This window comes from Microtus oregoni, unplaced genomic scaffold (assembly GCF_018167655.1).
Source record: "Microtus oregoni isolate MIOR12 unplaced genomic scaffold, Mior012 000038F_ref0000394, whole genome shotgun sequence".
Classification (NCBI taxonomy): domain Eukaryota; kingdom Metazoa; phylum Chordata; class Mammalia; order Rodentia; family Cricetidae; genus Microtus; species Microtus oregoni.
Window position 1 is genome coordinate 9,429,348 of NW_024543097.1, and position 21,778 is coordinate 9,451,125.

At 45.4% G+C, this 21,778-nt stretch overlaps 1 pseudogene; it reads left to right on the forward strand.

The window, feature by feature from the left end:
• Window positions 1-19,319: 19,319 nt before the first annotated feature.
• Window positions 19,320-21,223, forward strand: LOC121433508 (annotated as a pseudogene).
• The last annotated feature ends 555 nt before the right edge of the window (window positions 21,224-21,778 follow it).

A 21,778-nucleotide genomic window follows, 5' to 3' on the forward strand; every position in this document is an offset into this window, starting at 1 on the left:
CATCATGCACGTATGACTCAGCTAAGCCCTTGCATGTATGCATGGTTGCATCATCCATGTGTAATGCAGCTAAGCCCTTGCATACATGTGTGAGCCCCATCATCTCTGTGTGATACAGCCATGTCAAGCCCCTGTGTGCATGTACTAGACAGCTTTTCAAAGCTGGATGTGCCATCTTCCCCCCTTTCTCTCTCTGCACACTGACTTCCTAAGGCCTGTACATGCCCCCTCTAATAAACTCCTGAGTGGGTTTGTTGCATGTTCTATGTTTCCTTCTCATTCACGCCAGGTAATTTCACTCAGGCCTCCAGTAAACTTATTGATGGCTGAGTCCTACTCTGGCAGGTGGTATTGGTTGAAAGTAAAGAACTTCCTTTGGGTGATCTGTTTGATCTGTTTATATTTAGCTTATCAGGGTTGGCTCCTATACTGTGACTTCCTCAAAGATGTGAGGATTTCAAAACTGATGAATAAATAGGGTCTTTTCTATTTATTTAATGAAACCTGCCGAGAGAAAGAGAGAGAGAGAGACAGAGAGAGAGACAGAGAGAGAGACAGAGAGAGATCTGAGAGTTTAATACATGAGCAGATGGCGCTTAGCTTTCCCATGAGGCTGCTTTCTAACTTTAAAGCTATAAAATATTCAAGGCTATTTTGAAAAATGACCTTTTAATCTCTTTATTTTTGAAGATCATATTCTCTCTCTTCTTGATAGTCCTTAGATGTAAGAATGGTTTCAGGAATTCAGGAGTGAGCTGGAATTCAGGTGGGAGTCTTTAGTTTGTATTTTTCAGATGCGCTTGGAATAAACATCTAGTTGATGTGCCTTACACTCTGGAAAATTAAGGTTTATTTCTCATCATTTTAGTACAGCAGAATCACCAGATGTCTATATATACACATGCACACACAAATATCACATGCATACATGTGTGTGCATACACACAGATATGCTCATGCATGTACACACACACACACACACACACACACACACATGCCTCTTCTCAGCTGAATAACTCGAAACTGGTGGGTACCATGTGGGTTAAATATCATCAAGGCTGTGAGGCTCCCTGCATTATACAGCTCCCAGCCCTTCCTTTCATCCTGTTCGCTTCCCAAGGAAAGGCTGGTCTGGATTTCTCTTGTTCTCTTCTGTGACAAGGACAGTGTTCCGAAACCATGCTGACCCATTCTCTTGAACACTTCTCTACCCTTCACTGTGTTCTAGCAATAACTAGCCTGATAGATAAGACATCGTAAAAGACACTGTTTCCCTCTCTTCTGGTTCTGCCAATACTGAACTTATGGATCCCAAGAAATTAGAATTCCTCCAGGAATCTCCTACTGAGAGAAGAAAAATCCTATATCCTGAGCCAGTCAGAGAGGGAGCAGGTCTCTTGGAGGAGAGACTGAAGCAGAACAGTGAGGAGCTGGACCACACCCTGACTAGGATGCTTCACCATGCATATCTACAGCCCTCTCCTCAGTCCAAAGCGTCACTCAGGGACTCTGAAAATGAACTAGGGTTTAGGGTGGGGAATGTCACTAGATCTTTTTGTCCCCTTTCCCAATGTGGTCACATTTTCTGCCTTCCTCTATTGATTTCACTCTTTTAATTAGCTTATTAAAGATGGAAGGAAGCACCCAGCCTGATGCACAGGCTCTGACTCTCATAACCCCAGGAGTAGCAATTTGTCCTATCTCACCATCATTTTCTCTTTCTTTCCTTTGATGATATCTTTTATTTTTCCCATTTCTTTTATTTTTAAGATTACAATTAAATCACAACATTTGTCCTTTCCTCTTTCTGCTTCCAAAGCCTGGCTGCTCTCCTTCAAATCCACCGCCTCTTAGCAATAGCTACTACATAGGTTTATGCATGTGGATTCACGTATATATTCCTAAATATAGCAGGTTCTGTCTGTATAATGCTATCTGTATGTATCTTTTCAGGATTGACTGTCACACTGGACAATCAGTTGGTGTGCCCTCTTCCTTGGGGAAGCTTACCTCTCCAACTCCCAGCTTTCCTCATTTGCCTATAGTCCTTTATGTGGGGATGAGGACTTGGGGACTTTCCTCTGTCCAGTTTGCCACATCCTTTGATGTCATCCTTGTTCTGCTCACATTGGGTAGTCATGTTGGTGAGACTCTGTGGGTGTAGCTTCTGTCACTACCAGGAGACACAATCACAATCGATCACAATCATTTCCATGTTGCTTGCTGCCTAGCTTGGAGAGGAAGTGCGCACCATGGCATTGTTCTCTGAATGCTTTCAGGAGTTCCCACACCACACTCTTTCTCAAACCCACTTATCTTCTGCTCATTTTCATAAGACTACCCAAATGTGAGGTGAACAAGGTTGGCATAAAGAACATTTGCATCACGCATTCTCACTTAGGTCTGAGGTTGAACTCCCTCGGACACCTTCTGTGTTAACTTAGAGAAGCAGTCAAGATGGCAACCTGTTGTCTCACATACTAGGAAACCAGAGGTGGGAAAGGCCTTCCTGGAAGCTAACTGAACAGTTTGATCAGGATTTTAAGTACCTCCACTCTCTGTGACTATGGTGTTGGTAAAATGCCCTGACCCATTCTTCCAACCTTGCTATCTGCTCAAGTTTCTTTGGTCACACTGAACAAGACAGAGTAAGACAGATCCTGCCGGGCGGTGGTGGAGCATGCCTTTAATCGCAGCACTTGGGAGGCAGAGGCAGGCGGATCTCTATGAGTTCGAGGTTAGCCTGGTCTACAAGAGCAAGTTCCAGGACAGGCTCCAAAGCTACAGAGAAGCCCTGTCTTGAAAAGAACAAAACAACACAAAAGGACACATCCTGCAATTTGCTCACAGGTCTCAGTCCACACTGCAATCCATAACATTTCAGGAATAGAATTACTGTTAAGTCACCTCTGCAGCCCTGATTTCCCAAGAGGAACTAAGTCCCCCACATGTCACCGGTGCATCTCTGTGGGAGAAGAGGGAGAGTGGCTGCAGAGGTGGCAGTTTTTATTTCTCATACCAGAGGTTCTCAATACCGCGGCTCAGAATCACCTGGCAGCTCAGAATCACAAGCTTTTCTCCAGCCAGCTGAGTCAGAACACATCTGGGAGTCAGTCTCGGCTGGTGATTCCCAAACTCTGCTGTGTGCTAGATGTAAGTTGAAACCATTAACTTCTCTAATGCCTGATTTAATCTCTAAGGCATTTGGGCACTGCCAGGTGAAGCATAGGTGCAGGCAAGCTTGGTAGCCAATGTGTGCACATATCTATCTATCTTACATGCTTTTTAGCTTTTAAAACATTTTAAGGGAGTCTGAGCTTATTTTAGCTCACAAAAGACGCTGACCTAATTTCATAGGCTTTCCTATTTTTGACATTTTACGGCAATAGAATTTTAGACAGTACAATCAGAAGTCCGTATTGATGGGTTCCACATCTGTGAACTCAATTAGTTGCAGGTAGAAAATACTAGAATAGAAGCAGTGTCTGTACTGAGCTTATTCCGACTAGAAAAAAAAACATCACTATTACCTAACAATATGGTAGAAAAGCTACGTATGTAATATTGCTGTGTGTTACTACTAAGTTTCCTATAAGTGATTTAAAATATTCAGAAGAATGTACATAATTTGCGGACAAAGACTATGTCACTTTATGTTTGTAGAAATTACATACAAGTACTGCATACCACGAGTCCAGTGCCCATGGAGGACAGAGGATATCAGATCCCCTGTAACTGGAATTGCAGATAAATGTGAGCCACCATGTGGGTGCTGGGAATTGAACCAAGGTCCTCTGCAAGAGCAGCCAGTGCTTTAAGCTGTGGAACCACCTTTCCAGTTTCTGAGCTGCTTCTTGTAAGTCTTCACAGGTGGGCATACGCTATTGTTCTCAACAATAATTCAAGCAAGTTGAGCTGTTGCTCTTCTTCTGTGACCTACTACAGCCTTGCTTCTGGTGCTTGGGGACCAGTCTTTGTGTGCACAGGGTTTCTGTGACAGAGGCATGGAGGCCTTCCTGCTTGGGTTAACCTTTGTTGCTGAGAGATCTCTTTTTCGTTTTCCTCAAGACACCATGCCAAGTTCTGCAGTATACTTCTCATAACCCGTGTACCTGTGTACCTCAGTTAGATAACGTGGGGCCTGTGCTGCCTTCTCTAGGAAATACATCCTGGGCACACACTGAGAACAGCTTTAGCTAGTTCTGGGCACAATAGAATCCAAGGATCTGCTGTCAAGGCTTTGTAATTAAGAGGCCTTTTCTATTACAACCCTCCAACTCCTCTTTGACTCTGATTTGATTAACTCTGACACGTCTGTAGCTGTGGGGGAGTAGAGAAGTGTGGGTTCTTCACGTAAGGAGAGACCCTCTAGCAACAGAGAAGATATCAAATGAATACATATTGAGAGCATCTGGCAAACTTCTTTGAAGTAGATGTAAAAATTAGCACATGAATCAGGAATGCTCCAGTGATAGATCAAATTGAGTCCCTCCGTAAGGCTGGACTTCTCACCACAGAAGAACAGTGTAGAGGGAGATGGAAGTGTTTCAGGGCAGGGGGTGGGGTACAGTAGGGTGGGAGGCTTGATTTTCCTACAGACAAAAAGAAAAAATAGCCAGTTTTTCAGTGCATTGGGTACCACTGGATCCCGGCAAAGTTGAGAACAGTTGCTTTAGGATTGAAAGTCCATGTCTCATTTTTAATGTGTCTTCTTGAGCAAAATCTGGTCTGAATGTCTTTATTCTGGGGTCCTAAGGAGATGGAGGGACAGAAACTCCTAGTCAGGGCTTTCCATTGGTGGTTTGTAACACAGACAAAGGAGTCATTTCCATCTCAGAATACAGAGGTCGTGTGCACTAGGTGCCAAACTGTGCTACACTTGCTTGGAGATGTGACATATCACTGTCAGATTCTTTAGATAACATTACCTTCCTGACTCCAGGATAGCTGCTATGTGCCCTGTAGCAGAAGGGTGGAAGGTAGGGCATCTGTGCAGTTGCTGGCATCACCCTGCCCTGAGTTGTCCTGCAGGCACCTGAGCTCTGCCAGGAGCTCCCAAGACTGGGATAGTTCAGAAGCACTGTGGTAGGGTGAAGGTCCCTGAAAGCAGCCATCAGCCAATGCTGGAGATGAGTGATGGGGTTGTGAGGATGAACAACTCAGCTACCTCACCTCTGAGGGGGGAAGAGTATCCCAAGATGCGTCCTACAGACTTCCAGAATTTTCCAGGGCATTGACCTCCCATGATCCACGGTGGCACCTGTGTGTTGGCGTGCTCTCTTGACTGACACTCTCTTCTGCGTCACATCCACAGTCCCCACTAATAGTGCTGGGCTCACCTTCTGGGTGCTTCTCACTGTCAATTCTTCATCTTAGGTCTTTTGGGAGCCCAGTCTACCAGGGGTGGTAGCTGAAGGGGAAATACACTTGGATGATGATGATGATGATGATGATGATGGTGATAGGTTGTTTCATCGTGAGTTCTAAGCCAGTTCTCTTGGTGTGCATCTGATGGGGCTTTTCTTCTTTCCCCAGGTTCCCAGGATGGAACTGCTCTCACAGAACACTGAAGTCTCTGAGCCTGCGTATGATGCCTGTGGAAGTGAGTGTCATGCTGTAGAGGAATGCAATGTTTTAATAAGCTTGCTTTGACACTCTCGTTTGTCTTCTCAATTTTCTTGAGTGAACAAGGCCAAAAGCTTTATGCAAATCAGCTTCAAGGGTGGCTCCAGTCAGCAGAAGCTCTAGCTGAAATCTGCAAAATGTGGAGAGTTCTGCTGAGGACCTGGCAGTTTGCAGAGCTGAGCCTCGGGTCAGTCATCCTGCAGCCTCAGGCATACGGGCTTTCCCTGCAGAAAGAGGGAGGGGGGAAGAGAGAGAAAGGGGAGGGAGGCTTTGGTTTGGGGTTGTAATTTCTCTTTTAAACATTCAGGCTGTTCACAAATGAAAGAGTGTACTGCTTCCTCCTAGGCTGTCAATATAAAATGCCGTACAAAGGCTATTTGAGGGTTGGTGTTGTTTAACATTATTCTTTTTAATTACTATTTTTATCTTACGTGTACAAATGTTTGCCTGCATGTACAGCATGTATATGCCAGCGGAAGCCAGTAGATGGTGCCAGACCCCCTGGAACAGGAGTTTCAGATCCTGGGAATCAAACCTGGGTCCTCTGTAAGAGCTGCCAGGGCTCTTAACCTCTGAGGCATCTCTCCAGCCACAATATCATGGTTTTTTAAAAGAAAAGTCAGACATTTTTATTTGATGCCTTTCCACTCCTGGCTTCTTCCCTGGCTTCCCCCTTCTTTCCTTCTTTCCTTCCTTGCTCCCTTTATCCCGTCCTCCCTCCCCCTCCCTCCCTCCCTCCCTCCCTCCCTCCCTGTCTCCCTCCCTCCTTCCAACACTGTCTAGGCCAAAACAAAACTTTTATTCTCTTCTGTTTCGTTTGAAAAAATATTGTGGGTGTACTGATTTGACAACTCAACTTGGGACCTCTAATCTCAACAGTTAACTTGAGTCTATTTTGTAACCCATAAGAAGAAAAATGAAACTGGACTGGTACGTAGAGAACAGGCAACGTTCGTCCGCTTACAGTGTCTGCTGCCGGCCATCTTGATTTTACTAGCTCAGTCTCTGGAAGTGAGAAACCATCCCTGCTGCCAGCGGCCTTTCATCTGAAGGAAGCATGTATTTGGTCTAAGTCATGGCAGGAAAGAGAATTTACCGGAAAGAGCAAGTGCAGCGGTGACTTCTGTGGAATATATGATTGTCCAAGACCTACGAGAACATAAAGTCATGGCCTGGAGTCAGGCTGCTCCCGTGAGCCCATAGTCTCCCCTCTTCCTGCTTCTCATTTATTTTCTCCCCCTCTTCCTCTGCCCTTCACATTCTCTCCATTTCCTTCTTTCCCATACCCTTCTCCTCCCCGACAAACTGGCTTTGTGTTCCTGGCTTCTGCCATTGTGTTCCTCACAAAGACAACCATGTTCTCTCTGTTACTCTTCATTTCTCTGTTTTCTAGTGAAGCCATAGGCCTTGCTGCCTTGAGCTGAGTCTTGTCCAAATCCCCAAAAGAACAATAGATTGGTCCAACTCTAGTGGGTGCCAGCTTCTGTTTCTGTGATTTGAATTTGAATGTCTGCCCTCTCATTTTGGGTGTGGCCCCCAGATGATCACGCTCTCTTGGCAGGTTCTGGACACTTTGGGGCAAAGGCCCAAGCTGGAGGAAGTAAGATACTAGGGAAAAGTATCTGGGAATGTATCTCTGTACTGTTCCCACATCCCCGTGCCATTCCTGTTTTCTTCTCGGATTTCTGGCCTAATTGAGTAGCTTCCCTTTGTTGTAAGGTCCTTCTGCTTGGCACCAGTTGGCCACCTCCTGAGCTAAAATGAATGTTTCTTCTAGGTGGTTTCTCTCAGATATTTGATTATAGTGTAACAAAGAAACTAATATAAGTGTTGGAAGATGGGTAGGGGTAGGGTCACACTATTTGCAGCATCTAGGGACTCATTTGTGGTGAAAGATCAGGTGTAAGTTTTCACAGAAACACTGTAATCAGAGAGATACCTCACTCCTTTGGCAAAGCCTTCCAAGCCCTTGTTGGGCAGCGTGCATAGCATTGGTCCGGCCTCGGTTAGTAACAGTTAATAAGGTGGACTCGCCTTTATGTATCTTGTAGACGCTATTTTCCCTTGAGAAGGGAGAAATGAAAAATAAATGAACAGAGCAATTGGATGTGACAGTGAGTGTCAGGAAGGAAAGGTTATTGTGACTGGAGTGTGGGAAACCCGTGGCTGCAGGTGGAGCAGGGTCAGAAGACCTTCTTCGTGGCTGGCATTCTAGAAGGAGACAGAGAATCATGTATGGATTCATGTTTTAGACAAATGACTGGCAGTGTGGAGGAAGGCGATGCCACCGCCACTGTCTCAGGAAGCAAACTCACTAAAGTAATTTGCTAGCAAAGACATGAGCTTCCTGGGTCATGCATTAATGTGACCTTGTCATCTTCCACCTGCCTTTTCAGATTGGCGTCTTGGAGAAGTCAAAGTCAGCTGTTAGAGTCACTCTTAGTGCTGGTGATGGGTTTGTCCTCAGGATATGTTCCTAAAGTGAAAAGGGCCATGTATGTATGACTAAAATTCAGGTTTCACCAGTAGCTTTGACTCCAATATGACCTATAGGGAAGTGTGCCTGTGTACCTATCTTTCAACTGGCCCCCAGAATTTAGCAATGGGGTTGCCAAGCCCTAACTATCCTCTCCTATTTTTATTGAAGCTACAAAACACATCTTTAAAAATTAATTTCTCTCCCTCTTTCCAGGATAACTGATTCTTGGATCTTCCTCTGTAGCAACCATCTGTTACATAGTAGAAGCCCCCAAATGACCACCACAACTGTTTCCTGCATACCCTTGTTACACGTAAAATGTCAGAAATATTCTATTTTTAACCACAGTCCTTAGAAATCACATATGGACAAGTTGGGGTCCTTTGAAAAATGGGGAGCCTGGTGTTGGACTGCAGCCAGTAGTTCTTTTCACCAAGCTGTGACCAAAATACCCTGTAGAACAACTTATTCATTTTTAAGATTTCTTATTTTTGTGTGCCTATAAGAATTTATGAGTACCGTGTGTCTGAAGGAAACTGTGGATACCAGAAGAGTTTAATGGATATCTTGGAACTAGAATTACAAGTGAGATACCTTGTGAGTGCTGGGGCTGAACCTGCGTCCTCTGCCAGAGCAGTGAGTACCGAGTACCTCTTCATCCCAGAGAGAATATTTCAAAGCGGGAGGATTTGCTCTGGCTACTGTTTCAGAGGATTCAGGGCATAGATGGTCGAGCCACACACTTTGGCAAACCTCATGGAAGAGGCAGAGTGTGTCAAAGGAATTCTTTGTGCAGACAGAAAGCAGAGAGGTTACAGGAGGAGTCCACAGAGATACACATCTGTTAGAAGCAAATTCAGGGTCTCAAAGAAAAAGGCCACAAATCCCATTGACATTTCTGGGAAGTACAAACATAACTCTTGATCAAGAGGGTGTGTTCACGAAGAGGGACCTCTCCTAGACAGGAACTTGGGTTTTATTCTCGGGAAGATGGGGTCTGTCTTTTCCCCGCTGGCTGGGGTCTTACCTAACTGCCCTACTCAGCTGGCTTAGTCTGAAGAGAACTTGGTGCTTTGGAAACCAAGGAGGAGGGGGAAAGGAGGCACTGCTCCAAGGGAAAAGAGTCAATGCTCCAGGCTATCGAATTCCTAGGATAAGGAAGTGGGGATTTGAGTAAAAAAGGTTGTACTGTGTAGGGAGATAAAAACACTTGAACTCCTTATCCTAAACACATTTTTTAAATGGTTTTTGCTAGAAAAGACTCATGCTTAATATTTCTTATATAGCCCAAAGAACTCAGCCTGGGTGAGCTGCCTCCTCCAGCTAGGTCTCAAGTACCTTTAACCACTATCCAATGCTCTTCCCGATCACCCCCCCCCCCCAAGCCGCCAATAAAAACCCATCATATTGTGAATCCACCAGAGTCCTGATCATCTAATTGCCTACTGAAATGCCCTCTCAGTCCTACCTAGAGCTGTGCTTCACTACGCGGACTCCCCGTGCGTTTTTTAATCCAATCAAGTTGGCTGTAAAGATTAATCAAAGTTCTAAGTACATAGCAGTTTGGTACAATTCAGAAATCTTCCAGTAGATGGCAATGAAGTTCCATCTAACTTCTGTGGGGTACCTTGTCCCAGTAAAGTCTGCATTAGAATTTTTTCCAATGGTTGGAGTGGAAAATATGTCTAGGCGAAGGAATGCGTTTCCCCCTCTAGTCTGCGCTGAGGGGGCTTATCAGCTAGTAATGCTACAAGCTTATGCCTTAGCAGAAGGTATCGTGGAAAAACCAAACTGACGTTTCTGAGAATATTTTGAAGAATGCAAAAGCCATCCAGTATGAACAGGTATCTGAACAAAGGGTGTGTGGTCCAGTATATGAAGATAAGGAAAGAATTGCAGCAGAGAAGTCTGTCAAGTCTGCTAAACCTGACTTTCCCTATATACCTGCCCTCTGGAAAGACGTGGCTGTAATGAGACCCTGCTCAGAAGTCCCTCTGAGCTGAGCCCTGGGACATTTTGTTTCCTAGTGAGCTGCAGTGAGGACTCTGCTGTAGAACTGTGCTGACAGGCACTAGCTGCCACGGAGCTACTGTAAGGCAGAGTGTCACTTGCTATAGAAGTCTCCACGTGCACAGTTTGGATTTGATTGTGAGTTCAGACAGAAGTCGCCAGCATTTTTTGCTGAATTTGTCTTGGTTCCCAAGTTTTCGGTGGGAGGCTGAGAGACAGACTTCAGTTCAGTGGGGCCTTACCTGGCACTTTCAGCGCTGGGTCAAGGAGAGGAGCGCAGTGTTTAGAAGGAAAGGGGGCATTGGGCACAGAGGTTCTGTGAGAACCAGTTTGGCAGGGTCTGAAGCGGAGGGTACCATCCCCCGCGTGCTGGGGTTGGGGCGGAATGGGTTTGATAAATACGTGAGAGTGATCAGGCAGAGAGGAGGCTCCTCCTAGCTTTCCCTTAGGAAGAAGTAAGGGAATCCAACCTAAGGGTATTTGAGATCCCGGCGGGGAGCAGGAAGCCCCTGCTGGGTAAGTGATTAGACCTCACAGTCGGAGGCAGAGCACTTCTCACTCCGGAAGACAAAACAGAAAGGTGGGAGTTGGGGTTCCTGGGTCCCGCTGGAAAGTCAACTCCATAGAGAGTCTTCATGCACTCGGCCCATCTCACCGATTAAGTCCCAGGCTCCATTTCCTCGGAACATTTTGTAATGGGACTTGAACCTCGCATGGCTATCTGCCTGGTTGAGATACGCTGGGTGGGAGGGCTCCTCCATCTCTCTTTTATCTGAAGCCCATCGGAGCCTCGGCCTCCCTGAACTTTATAAAGAAATTAACTAAGAATTCTTAGAGTTAAACATTTCGTTCAACCTTAAAACTGTCTTATACAAGAATATCTTTAAAATTCCGTGTACATTTCTCTTTCCCTAACATGCAACATAGTCTGGTATCATTCACCTGTTTCTAGACTGTTTCGTTCAAGTCTGTTCCTCGTGTTGTTTTTATCTCATGTGTTTTCAATTCTGAACCCCCCTTTTCTCTCTTCTCTCTTCTCTCTCTCTCTCTCTCTCTCTCTCTCTCTCTCTCTCTCATTTAAGGCAGAGTTTCTCTGTAACTTTGGAGCCTGTTCTAGAACTAGCTCTTATAGACCAGGCTGGCCTTGAACTCACAGAGGTTTGCTTGCCTCTGCCTCCCCAGAGCTGGGATTAAAGGCATGTGCACAGCCACTGCCCAGCTGAACTTCTCTCTTGATGCTACATCTCATCTTTCTTTCTTGTCTTTTAAAACGTTCAAGATAAGTTTCAAGAAAAGAAAAATCCCCAAATTTCTTCCCTAATTTCAGAGCATCGAATTTGCAGCCGAAGTTGCCCTGCTCCATTTCACAGTCTTCGGGGTGGATGGAGACATTGAAACATCCTAGACCATAAATTGAGTCACATCCCAATCAATGTGGTCTGAATTTCCCGGACCTCCAAGTCTTTATTTAATGAAGCTTCCCAGCTGAGACCAGTTTGTATCTGGTTCTGAGAACTGCTGTGCTGCTGTGCTGAGGTCACCCTGGGCAAAGGACTCCTCCAGACACCTGTCAGGGAGCTCTGACTGCTGTGCCAGTGGAGTCTGGCAGAGGGAGCAACTGAGCTCTGCTCTGTGACCAGCTACTGTTTTCCTTAAGTGTGTCTTGGTGTGGACTTTGGCGAACGCAATGATAAAGCAAAGGATTTGTTCCATCTTTTTGTATTTGGCTTATGTGAGGCAGAAACAAAGGCACCAGGAGCCTCCCCACTGTCTTCATGTTGGTTGTGCCAAATCTTATGGTGGCTGTATGAAGTGGGCAACGGTGTACAGAAGGGAAATGTATCAGGATGCGCAGTGTTGGGGAGCTGTACTCAAGGTCACATGCCTGCACCTGTTCCCAACCTTCTGTCTGTTTTGCTGTTTTTCCCCCGGTACGCTACTCTCTTCTCTGTCATATGTAGACTGTCTTGAAAGGTTAGATGATAGCCATTCTGTTTAGTGGAAGACCGCCTTTCACATGGCCATTAGAACTCATTATCTAAAGCTTTCCAATGGCACACACACACATACACACAAATACAGAGAGAGAGAGAGAGAGAGAGAGAGAGAGAGAGAGAGATACTTTATAGCTCTCCTTGTCCTGGAACTTACTGTAGACCAGGCTGGCCTCAAACTCACAGTTATCTGCCTGCATCTGTCTCTTGAGTGCTAGGATTAAAGGCCTGTATTTCACACCTGACTGGCACACTTGTATTTGTTGACCATTATGCTGGCTAGATTTTTTTTTTTTTTTTTTGGTCAGTTTAACACAAGGTAGAATCGTCAGGGAAGGAGAATCTCAATGAGAAATTACACCATTGGATTATCAGTAGGCAAGTCTAAAGGGCATTTTCTTTATTAATGATCGATGTGGAAAGACCCAGGCCATTGAGAGTTGTACCCCCCTGGGTAAGTGATCCTGGGTGATATAAGAAAACAGACTGAGCAAGCCAGAAAGATGCATTCCTCCATAGTCTGTGCATCAGTTCTTACCTCTAGTTTCCTCCCCTTGACCATGGATGTCTTAGTTTGGGCAATTGCTACAAAGAGATACCATGTTTGCATGGCCACCACGGTAACTCTTATAGAGGAAAACATTGAATTGGGTGGCTTACAGCTCCAGAGGTTTAGTCTGTTATCATCATGGCAAGCCATGGCAACAGGAAATGAACTGTCTGCCACTTTAGACATAGCTTGAGCAAAGGAGACCTAAAGCCCACACCCACAGTGGCACACTTCCTCCTACAAGGCCCTACCCACTCCAACAGAACCATACCTCCTAATAGTGCCACTCCCTTTGGAGGTTGTTTTCTTTCAAACAACCACAGTGGACTATAATAGTTAAGACAAATAAACCCTTTCCTCAAAGTATTATAACCCAACAAGAGAAACCTTAACTAAGCCAACAAAACTAGGCCTGGTGAGAGTTAGAGGAAATTTTAAAAATAATTTTGGAGAAAAGATGACCCTGTAAACATCCACGGGAGGGTATTCATGCTTACACTTTGCTGAGAGACGGTAAAAGCAGGCAAACTGGTCACCTCTGACACCAGATACCCAAGAGAACATGTGAAGGAACAAAGACTTATCCTGACTCAGTTTCAGGAGGTTCAACTCATGGCTCCTGGGTGTCATGCATTTAGAAGGATCAACATGGCAGTGGAAACACACAGCAGAGAAGTTTCTTCAGTGCCTGGTAGACATGGAGCAGAGAGAGGTAGGGGTGGGAGAATATTAAACACCTGCCTGCAGTGATTCATCCACAGTCAACCATGCTAGGGTTTGCTCAAAGCTTTAGCTACATTTCCAGATAATGCCATCTGCTGGCATCAAGCCTTTGATACATGAAACTGTGGGCACTCTTGAGACTCAAATCATAAGGTACATTAAAGAGCATGTCTGATCCCCAACACCCAACCATTTCGTCTGTCAATATCTTCTCTAGACAAGCGCCTGTACCATCGAAAGGGGTGTATATAAGATTGCTCATCACTGCACTGTTTGAGATAATGAAAAATTGGGAATGAGTTAAATGTTTATTAGTAGTAGATTTATTAAACATATAATGTTTAATAATTGCAAAGTTATATAATTCTTCACACAAATTAATAATAGTAGATATATTTAAATGTAATATCATGAAAAGATTTCTAAGATAAATTGTAGAAAACAAAGAAGGCTCTGAGACTGAAGGACTAACTTTAAATCATTTCAATGAAGTAAAATAAAGTGGCACCTGCATGTAAATACATAGAAAAAAGTCCAGGAGAGTATAGTGATTTGAAAAGAATAGCTATTGCTGAAACGTGAGCAGAGGACTTGAGCTTGGGGCTGTGATTAAAGAGGGACTTCACTAATAGTCAACTATTATTTTACAAATGAATGTGCCCATTCACAGATGAGTCCTTTGGCACATGGGCACAAGGGTGGTTTGGTTTTGTTTGAAGTCACAAGGAATAAAATTGTGCCATTTGCAGGAAGATACAATGAGCTGGAGATGGTAAGTGAAATAAACCACACTCAGGAAGACAATTGCACCCCCCCCACACACACATGTGGAAATTGGGAGGGAGATATAAAGGTAAAGTAGTGGGAGTAGGAGAAGGGGGAGGGGCTTAGGTTAATAGAAGGTGAATATGATCAAGTATTAAAGAATATATTAAAGAATGATCGTGAGTGATTCACTTTGTACTCTACAGAATCTACAGTCATACAAGCCCCTAAAGCACAGTGATTTACAGTTTCTTTTAAAAACAAGTGAACCTGGGACTGGAGAGAGGGTTCAGCAGTTAGGAGTACTTGCTGTGTGGGGTGGGGTTATATACTCCTTTAATTTCACAGAGGTTGGCAGATCTCTGTGAGTATCAAGCCAGCCAGGGTTACATAGTGAAACCTTGTCTCAAAAGCCAAAATCATGCTGAGCGGTGGTAGCACAAGCCTTTATTTATTTATTTATTTATTTATTAAATTTTCGTGATTTATTTTTTTATTCATGTGTTAAGTGTGTACATCTGTGTGAGTGTATGCCATATGTGTGTGGGAGTCTTTGAAGGAGGGTGGCAGATCTCTTAGAACTGGAGTTACAGGCTGTAGGGGGTTGCCTGATATGGGTGCTAGGAACTGAACTCTAACCTCTGGAAGAGTAGCAAGTACTCTTAACCATTGAACCATGTCTCCAGTGCCTTATTTAAATAGTCACCTACCCCCTAGCAGGGTTAAGAATAATCCCCAGAAAAATAATGAGATAAATTAGAGTAATACCAGATATTGTGCATGAGGAATTGTGTGTAAACGGAGACTGCACTTTTGAGCCATTGGCTAGTGTTGAAATTAGTATAGTTTCTGTATGATTATTTGGGTCTGAATGGCCAGGAAACAAAAGTAGCACAAACCTTTAATCCCAGCACTCGGTGAGGCAGAGACAGGTGAATCTCTGTGAGTTCAAGACTAGCCTGATCTACAGAGGGAGTGCTAGGACAGGCTCCAAAGCAACACAAAGAAACACAAAGAAAAACAAACAATCAAAACAAACTAACAAAAAAAGCACTGACTGTTCTCCCAGAGGACCAGAGGACCTGTCAGCTCCCAGCACTGACAGGACAGTTCACAACTATCTGTAATGGTAATCCCAGGGTCCAGTACCCTCCTCTCGCCTCCCCAGGCATCAGGCACACAGATGATGCACAGACATACATGTGGGCAAAACACCCAACAAAAACATTAAAAATTTAAAGGCAGGCAAGTGATCCATCATCCTGCCAGTCTGACTGTGGCATTGACTCTTGAGAAGTGGGATTCTTACAGGACCTGTATCATCCTCTCTCATCTTATTTGTCACCATTTGAGCAAAAAGTCAAGGGCAGTGCAGAAAGGCAGATGACCCTTGACTTTTTCAGTCTCCTTCTTGGCATGCTTTTGTGTTTCAGGAAGGCTGGATGGGAGCTGAACCAGGGCTCTTGTTCAGTCTGTCGTAAGTCATGTTGTATCACGAGGGACTGGAGGGTACTGTTTATGCTGTGAGTTTGTGGGAGCTAAACTTGGGTCAGGGCTCCAGTGATTCATAGTAGGGTCACCAGGAGAGTGGATCTTTTTGATTCTCACTGTGCCTTCGGAGCCACCACCCATCTTCTTCCCTCCATGAATGTGCTGCTGGCTTCCTTCCGCTTGTTATTCCAGGTCAGAGTCTCTGTTATGTGTGCTATTCATTGATTTGACAAACATTATTATTTTTTTTTTGAGAGCAGAGCAGTCTTGACTGCTTTAGTCAACTGGTGTATATTTTAAATGCTGGTTTAGTGCTTGGTATACAGTTGGTGCACAGTAAATATTTGCTGAATGACTCAATGAAATATTTATTGAATTTCCACTATGTTCAAAGAGCATGCGGTGAAGACACAGCAATAATTGCAGACACTTGCCTGCCCAGGGGAGACCAGTATTTTATAAGAGAGGTGAGTAACCTTAGGCAAGGAAGGCCAGCACAAGGTAGTGACGTTTCTGCCATGCGTGGTGGAGCATGCTTGTCATCTCAGTAGTGGGGAGGCCACAACAGGAGGACCAGGAGTTTGAGGCCAGCCTTAGCAACACAGTGTTTCTCTTTTCTTCTTCTTCTTCTTTTCTCCTTCTCCTTCTCCTTCCCCTTCCCTTTCCTTCCCCTTCCCTTTCCCCTTCCCCTTCTTCTTCTTCCCTTTCTTCTTCTTCCCCTTCTTCCCCCTCTTCTTCTTCTTCTTCTTCTTCCCCTTCTTCCCCCTCTTCTTCTTCTTCTTCTTCTTCTTCTTCTTCTTCTTCTTCTTCTTCTTCTTCCTCTCCTCCTCCTCCTCCTCCTCCTCCTTCTTCTTCTTCTTCTTCCTGGGCCATGCTTCTTTTTTCAGACACTGTCTGTATCCCCAGACCCATGGCCCTGAAACAGGACGGTGCCCTCTGATGTGTGAGAAAGCAGTTCCTTGATTTAGTTTATTCTGTTTACATTAGTCCCGTCCTATGTCCCAAGACTGTGCCTAGCACTTCTTTCCAGTCAGTCAGAGAGCCTGGAGGGACTGTGTCCAGCACAAAGCTTGGTAAGTGCCTAGTGATTAAATAGAACCCAGGTTAGGGAGCTTGATGACCCTATAACGAATGTTTTATTCCTGAATTAATCAGTGGCCTGTGAGCAATTAAAAATATAGGTCCACATTTCAACTTCAGAGAGATTCCATGAACTGAAAAATGACTCTATGAATGATTTTTTCCTCCCTGACCCTCCACCACCACCACCCCCACCCTGCCACCCTGTCACCAGGTTGCAAAAGGAGAATGTGGTGAGAGGCATTCCTGAGGGGACGTGGCCATAGACACCTATGTGGCATTGACCAACCCGTGTTGTCTTTTGTATTTTCCATTCTTTCTATCTTGCAAACACTCACGGGATTTCTTATTCTCTTTAGTATGTTCAAGAGACTGAGATTTAGGGGAGGCTGGATGGTATGACAACCATCAGTGGCATGTTCTATGGCCTCTTGTGATGTGCGGGGGACTCGGCCCTCCCCTTGCTACCTCCCTGCTCTGGCTTTGTTACCATCACTGACTGCCCATCATCAGCTTTTTCGCTATTACAAAATCCTGGCAAAGAGTTACTGATATATTTACTTATTAGTCTCCTTGATTATTGATGATGACTTGATGAAATATTTTTTGCATTGTGCATGCGAGTCGAATTGTCAGAATAAATCTCAGCAAGTTGTTTTCTTATATCCCGGAAGGACATTGCATGCCATCCTGTGTGGAAAGTACAGAGGCAGTGGGTTTTAAATCTTACTACCTTCACTAAGCTAACATCTTACAGGCCATCTCTTATAGGTGAAAAATAGGCCATCGTGTTAAATGGTCCTTAAGGGAAGGAGAAGGAAGCCACCAGCAGTGCTCAGGCAAACTTGCCTGCCAGCAAGGGCCAGAAAACTAGAAGGTAAATGGTGGGATAGGTAGTTATTTTTATTTGTTTGGTGATGCTAGAGGATAAACTCAGGGCTTCCTGTTTTTAAATATTGAGGTCTGCTACTGAGCCACATCCCAGCCCTACACTAATAAAATTTAGACAGGTATTCTACTACCACTGAGCCACATCCTCAGCCACTCAATAATGCATAGTACACAAGAACTCTGTGACTGGGCCAGGCTATTAGCCCCAGGAGACTCCATTTGGATGTTCAGCCCTTTTTAGCTTCCTATCACTGAGATGCACTTTGCTTGAAAGCCTTCTTCTCATTTTCTTCCTCAGTCCCATCTCTCTGAGTTTGATTAATTTGTTAGTGAGCCTCACAGAACTCAGGGATACATTCACTTACGTTTCCTGGATTACTCTATTAATAATATATGGAATGTAGACCACATTCAAGAAATGACAAGGGCAAAAAGGACAGTTGAGAGTTTGGGTGTTGAGACGGGACAATAGCGCAAGCACAAGCGAGTTCATGCAAACTCACAACGAATAAGCACAATTGACCAAAACAAGCTTTCAGCCGACCAAAAGCATGGTAACTAATGATGTGCACTCCTAGCCAATCACAACACGGCAGCAGCGGCTGACAGCTTCAAAAGGACCAACCAAAAAAGTTTCTGCAACAACTTAATTTCCCTAATCCTGTAAAAATCCCCAACTTTTTTTTTCTTTTTATAATAAGGAGCTCTGAATTGGGATCTCTCGGAGTCTGCGTCATTGCCTGTGAGTCTTCTCACCCCCTACCCCCAGGAAAATGGGGATTACACAACAGGCAGCCACAATAAACCTGCAACAACTGTAATTGGCACCTAACATGGATGGATCTTTTCCTTTTGGTTGCTTTCTGGGTCCTTCTTACCCTCTTTTGAGGATTTTTTTTTTCTTGCTTGATTGCTGCCCCTGCTACTGTCCTTGTGCCAACTCTCTGTGGGCATCTTGAGTTCAACCCCGCTGGCTGTTTTCCATGAAATGACGCCTATTTTTGTTTTCTAAACCCTTAGTGAGTTGGGGCTTTCTTTCCTATCGCTATATTTCCTTTTCTTTCCCCTGTTTGTCCTTCTGGTTAGGAACTCCCCATCACGACTTGGTTCATCCTGGTAACTCCACATAAGGGCTGACTACCCAGGAGGTAGAACCAATAAAGGACCCTCCAACAGGTCTTTTCTACCTGGAGACACTGTGTAAACATATGGTTACTGCCTAGCAAGCCTTGGAAGACCCTCACTACAAGCAGCACGCTCAATCTGCAAACACTACTTTCCCTTCCCTTCCATCCTTGTCCTCCAGCGGACTTCCTAGCAGCCTGAGGACAACTGATAAGTTTCGCCTGGGGCCACTCTGGGATTGTCTGAAGGCTCTCTTGCTTTAGGAGGAGTCCTGACTTCTCTTAGGAGTTTGGACTGTTGGACTTCCTCTCCTAGTCTCTCTTTTCAACCAATCCAGTTAACTGACCATCTATTAAAGGCCATTAGTGAGGTGGCAAATCTCTTCATTCACAGAAAGGCTTTGGCTGTTCAACTGTTGTTGAATTCCCTTTCCATTCTGGGATTGAAACATTCTCCTTATATGGCAGCTTCTTCCACTAGCTTGATCCTGGAGCTAAGTACCGGGATTGAGATGAAGTTGTTGCCACTCATTCTGTATCTGCTGGCCATTTGCTGCCCCTCCTCACAGGCTCTTCCTGGGTCCATCATGAATGGTGCCCCTTTCTCAGAGGATGGGGCTTTTCCTTCAATACCAGTGCTGCTACCTCCTCCTCCCCAATGTTGGCAAGAGTTCTGTGAGTCCCATGCAAGGGCCACTGCCCTGAATCTTGCCCACCATTTTTGCTTCTACTTGACCACCCATCCATAATATGCAGAACCTGGAACAGAAGCAGCCTTTTCTGGCTGTTTTTGCTGAACTGTTCCTGCACTTCAAAGCTGAGGTGGCCAGGGTCTCAGGGTCACTCTCTCCAGCTGTCTGGGCCCCATTAAGCCCTGGTGTGGAGTTTGCACCACCACATGACTTGACCCTTGAAAGCTGCAGGATGGGCAGGCCCCTGGCTGTGTTGGGCCCCTCAGTCTTCTGAAGACCTAGCTGATCCCTTCCTTCCTCAGTCTCTTCCTCCTCTACGACTTCCTCAAAGCTGAAGCTCAAGAACCGCTTTTCTCTCTGCTCAGTGGTTCGCTCAGTCAGAGGTTCTGTACGAGGCATCCTGTAGTAATGAGGAGCTGTAGGCCCTTCCTCTCTAGCTAGGACTCTGGAGACCACATCAGGTCCTCTAGTCCTAGGTGGGAGAAGCAAATCCAACAACTCTGGTAGTGCTGGGACAGTTGGAAGGGGTTTGGCTAGTGATGGTACCTCCCCTGGGGAGAGATGGACTCACTGCTTTGAGAGGCTGAGATTGAGTCATAGAGGGAGAACCTTGAATGACAGAGCAGGAATAGTAGGGAGAAGTGCTGTTCAGTATTATGGGGGCTGAAGAAGCTGTCCCTGATCCAGCAGGAGTGGGTCATGGAGGAGGGGCGGCGAGGCTGACCTCAGGGGGAGGAGGGCAGCCTCAGTGGCAGAAGTGTCACCTACTGCTCCGAAGTGAAGAAGAAGGAGGAGGAAGTCACTTGGAGTTCTTCATACAACCCAAGGCATCCCGGCCCCAACTCAGCATTCCCTGTTATGCTGTCACTGTTGTCCACACAGCCATGGCCCTAGAGATGCCATTTGTGGTTCAAGTAGAATGACCTTCAGAGTACATTCTGGAGACAACTGATGCACTTCATGTGAAGGCCTGGGTGTCTGACGTCCAGGAGTGCCGAAGTCTAGGACCTTTCCCTGCTATCAGCCCCCATTCCATGACCCTTCCCCTGGCCCCTGGGACCTCCTTCCTCACAAAGGATAACACAGACAGCCTGGAGTTGCCCTGCCTGAATCATTCAGCGAGTCTGCCCAGCCAGGATCTCATGCTGGGACCCAGTGAGAATAATGACTGCCTGTCACAGGAGGCTTATGGGGGCCTTTCCTACTGGCCATCAGCATACTTCTCCACTAGTTCTGTCTCCATTGCTACCTCCCACTTAGAGTCAATAGAACTGTTTTCCCTGGAATTGCCCCCCAACACACACACACACACACACACACACACACACACACACACACACACACACTCCCACTAAGGAGTAGTCCCCAGTGAGGACAGTACATCCTTTTTCACCCCCCCCCCCATTCCCCTGGATACTCCAGAAGCAGCCATAGGGTCATTCCTGTTACAGGGAGAGTCAGGGGGTGCTGAGGGGGATCAGCCCCTCTTGGGATATCCTTGGTTCCATGGCATACTTTCAACTCAAGGCTGTCCAGTTAGTGCTGGAAGGAGGCACTGGCTCACATGGTGTCTTCCTGGTATGTCACAGTGAGACAAGATGTGGTGAATATGTCTTCACTTTCAACTTCCAGGGCAAAGCCAAGTACCCTCTGTCACTGATTAAGGAGGGTCAGTGCCGGGTCCAAAATCTGTGGTTTCAGTCCATTTGTGATATGTTTGAGCACTTCGAGTTTACCCCATCCCTGTGAAATCTGGAGGCTCCAGTAATGTTGTCCTTGTCAGCTATGTGCCCTCTTAGTGGCAGCAAGACTGGGAGCAGCCTGGGAGCCATACAGAGGTGTGTGAGGGTGACGGATGCTACCCCAATTCTTCTTATTTTGAGCAAGTACTCAGACAATGGGCCATGCAGCTTCAAACACATTATGATTGGTACTCATGTTAAAGGTGGTTCTTGACCCTTCAGTTTTCCTCCAGTAGCACTCAGCCTGTGATGACGAAGCAGAGATCCAAGCCCATACATACTTACAATTTGGACTTAATGTCACCCTCGACATGCTTACTGGCTGTGCACAATATACTGATCCTGTATCACAATCCATAATTGGCCTACATGCCTATTTCCAACAAGTGTCTAACCTAGCCTTCAAGGCTCTCAAACTTTGTATACCCAATGACAGGGATGGTCATTTCTGCAATCTTGTCCAGCAGGCTGCAGAACCACTTCCTGAATTTTTGACCCATGTCACCAATACTGTTGAAAAATGCATCCCATCTGGCCCTACTGAAAGACCTGGGTAAATCCAAGTACCCCCCTAGCAGGAAAAAATAGAGCCAAAAATCTAAGCAGGGAGAG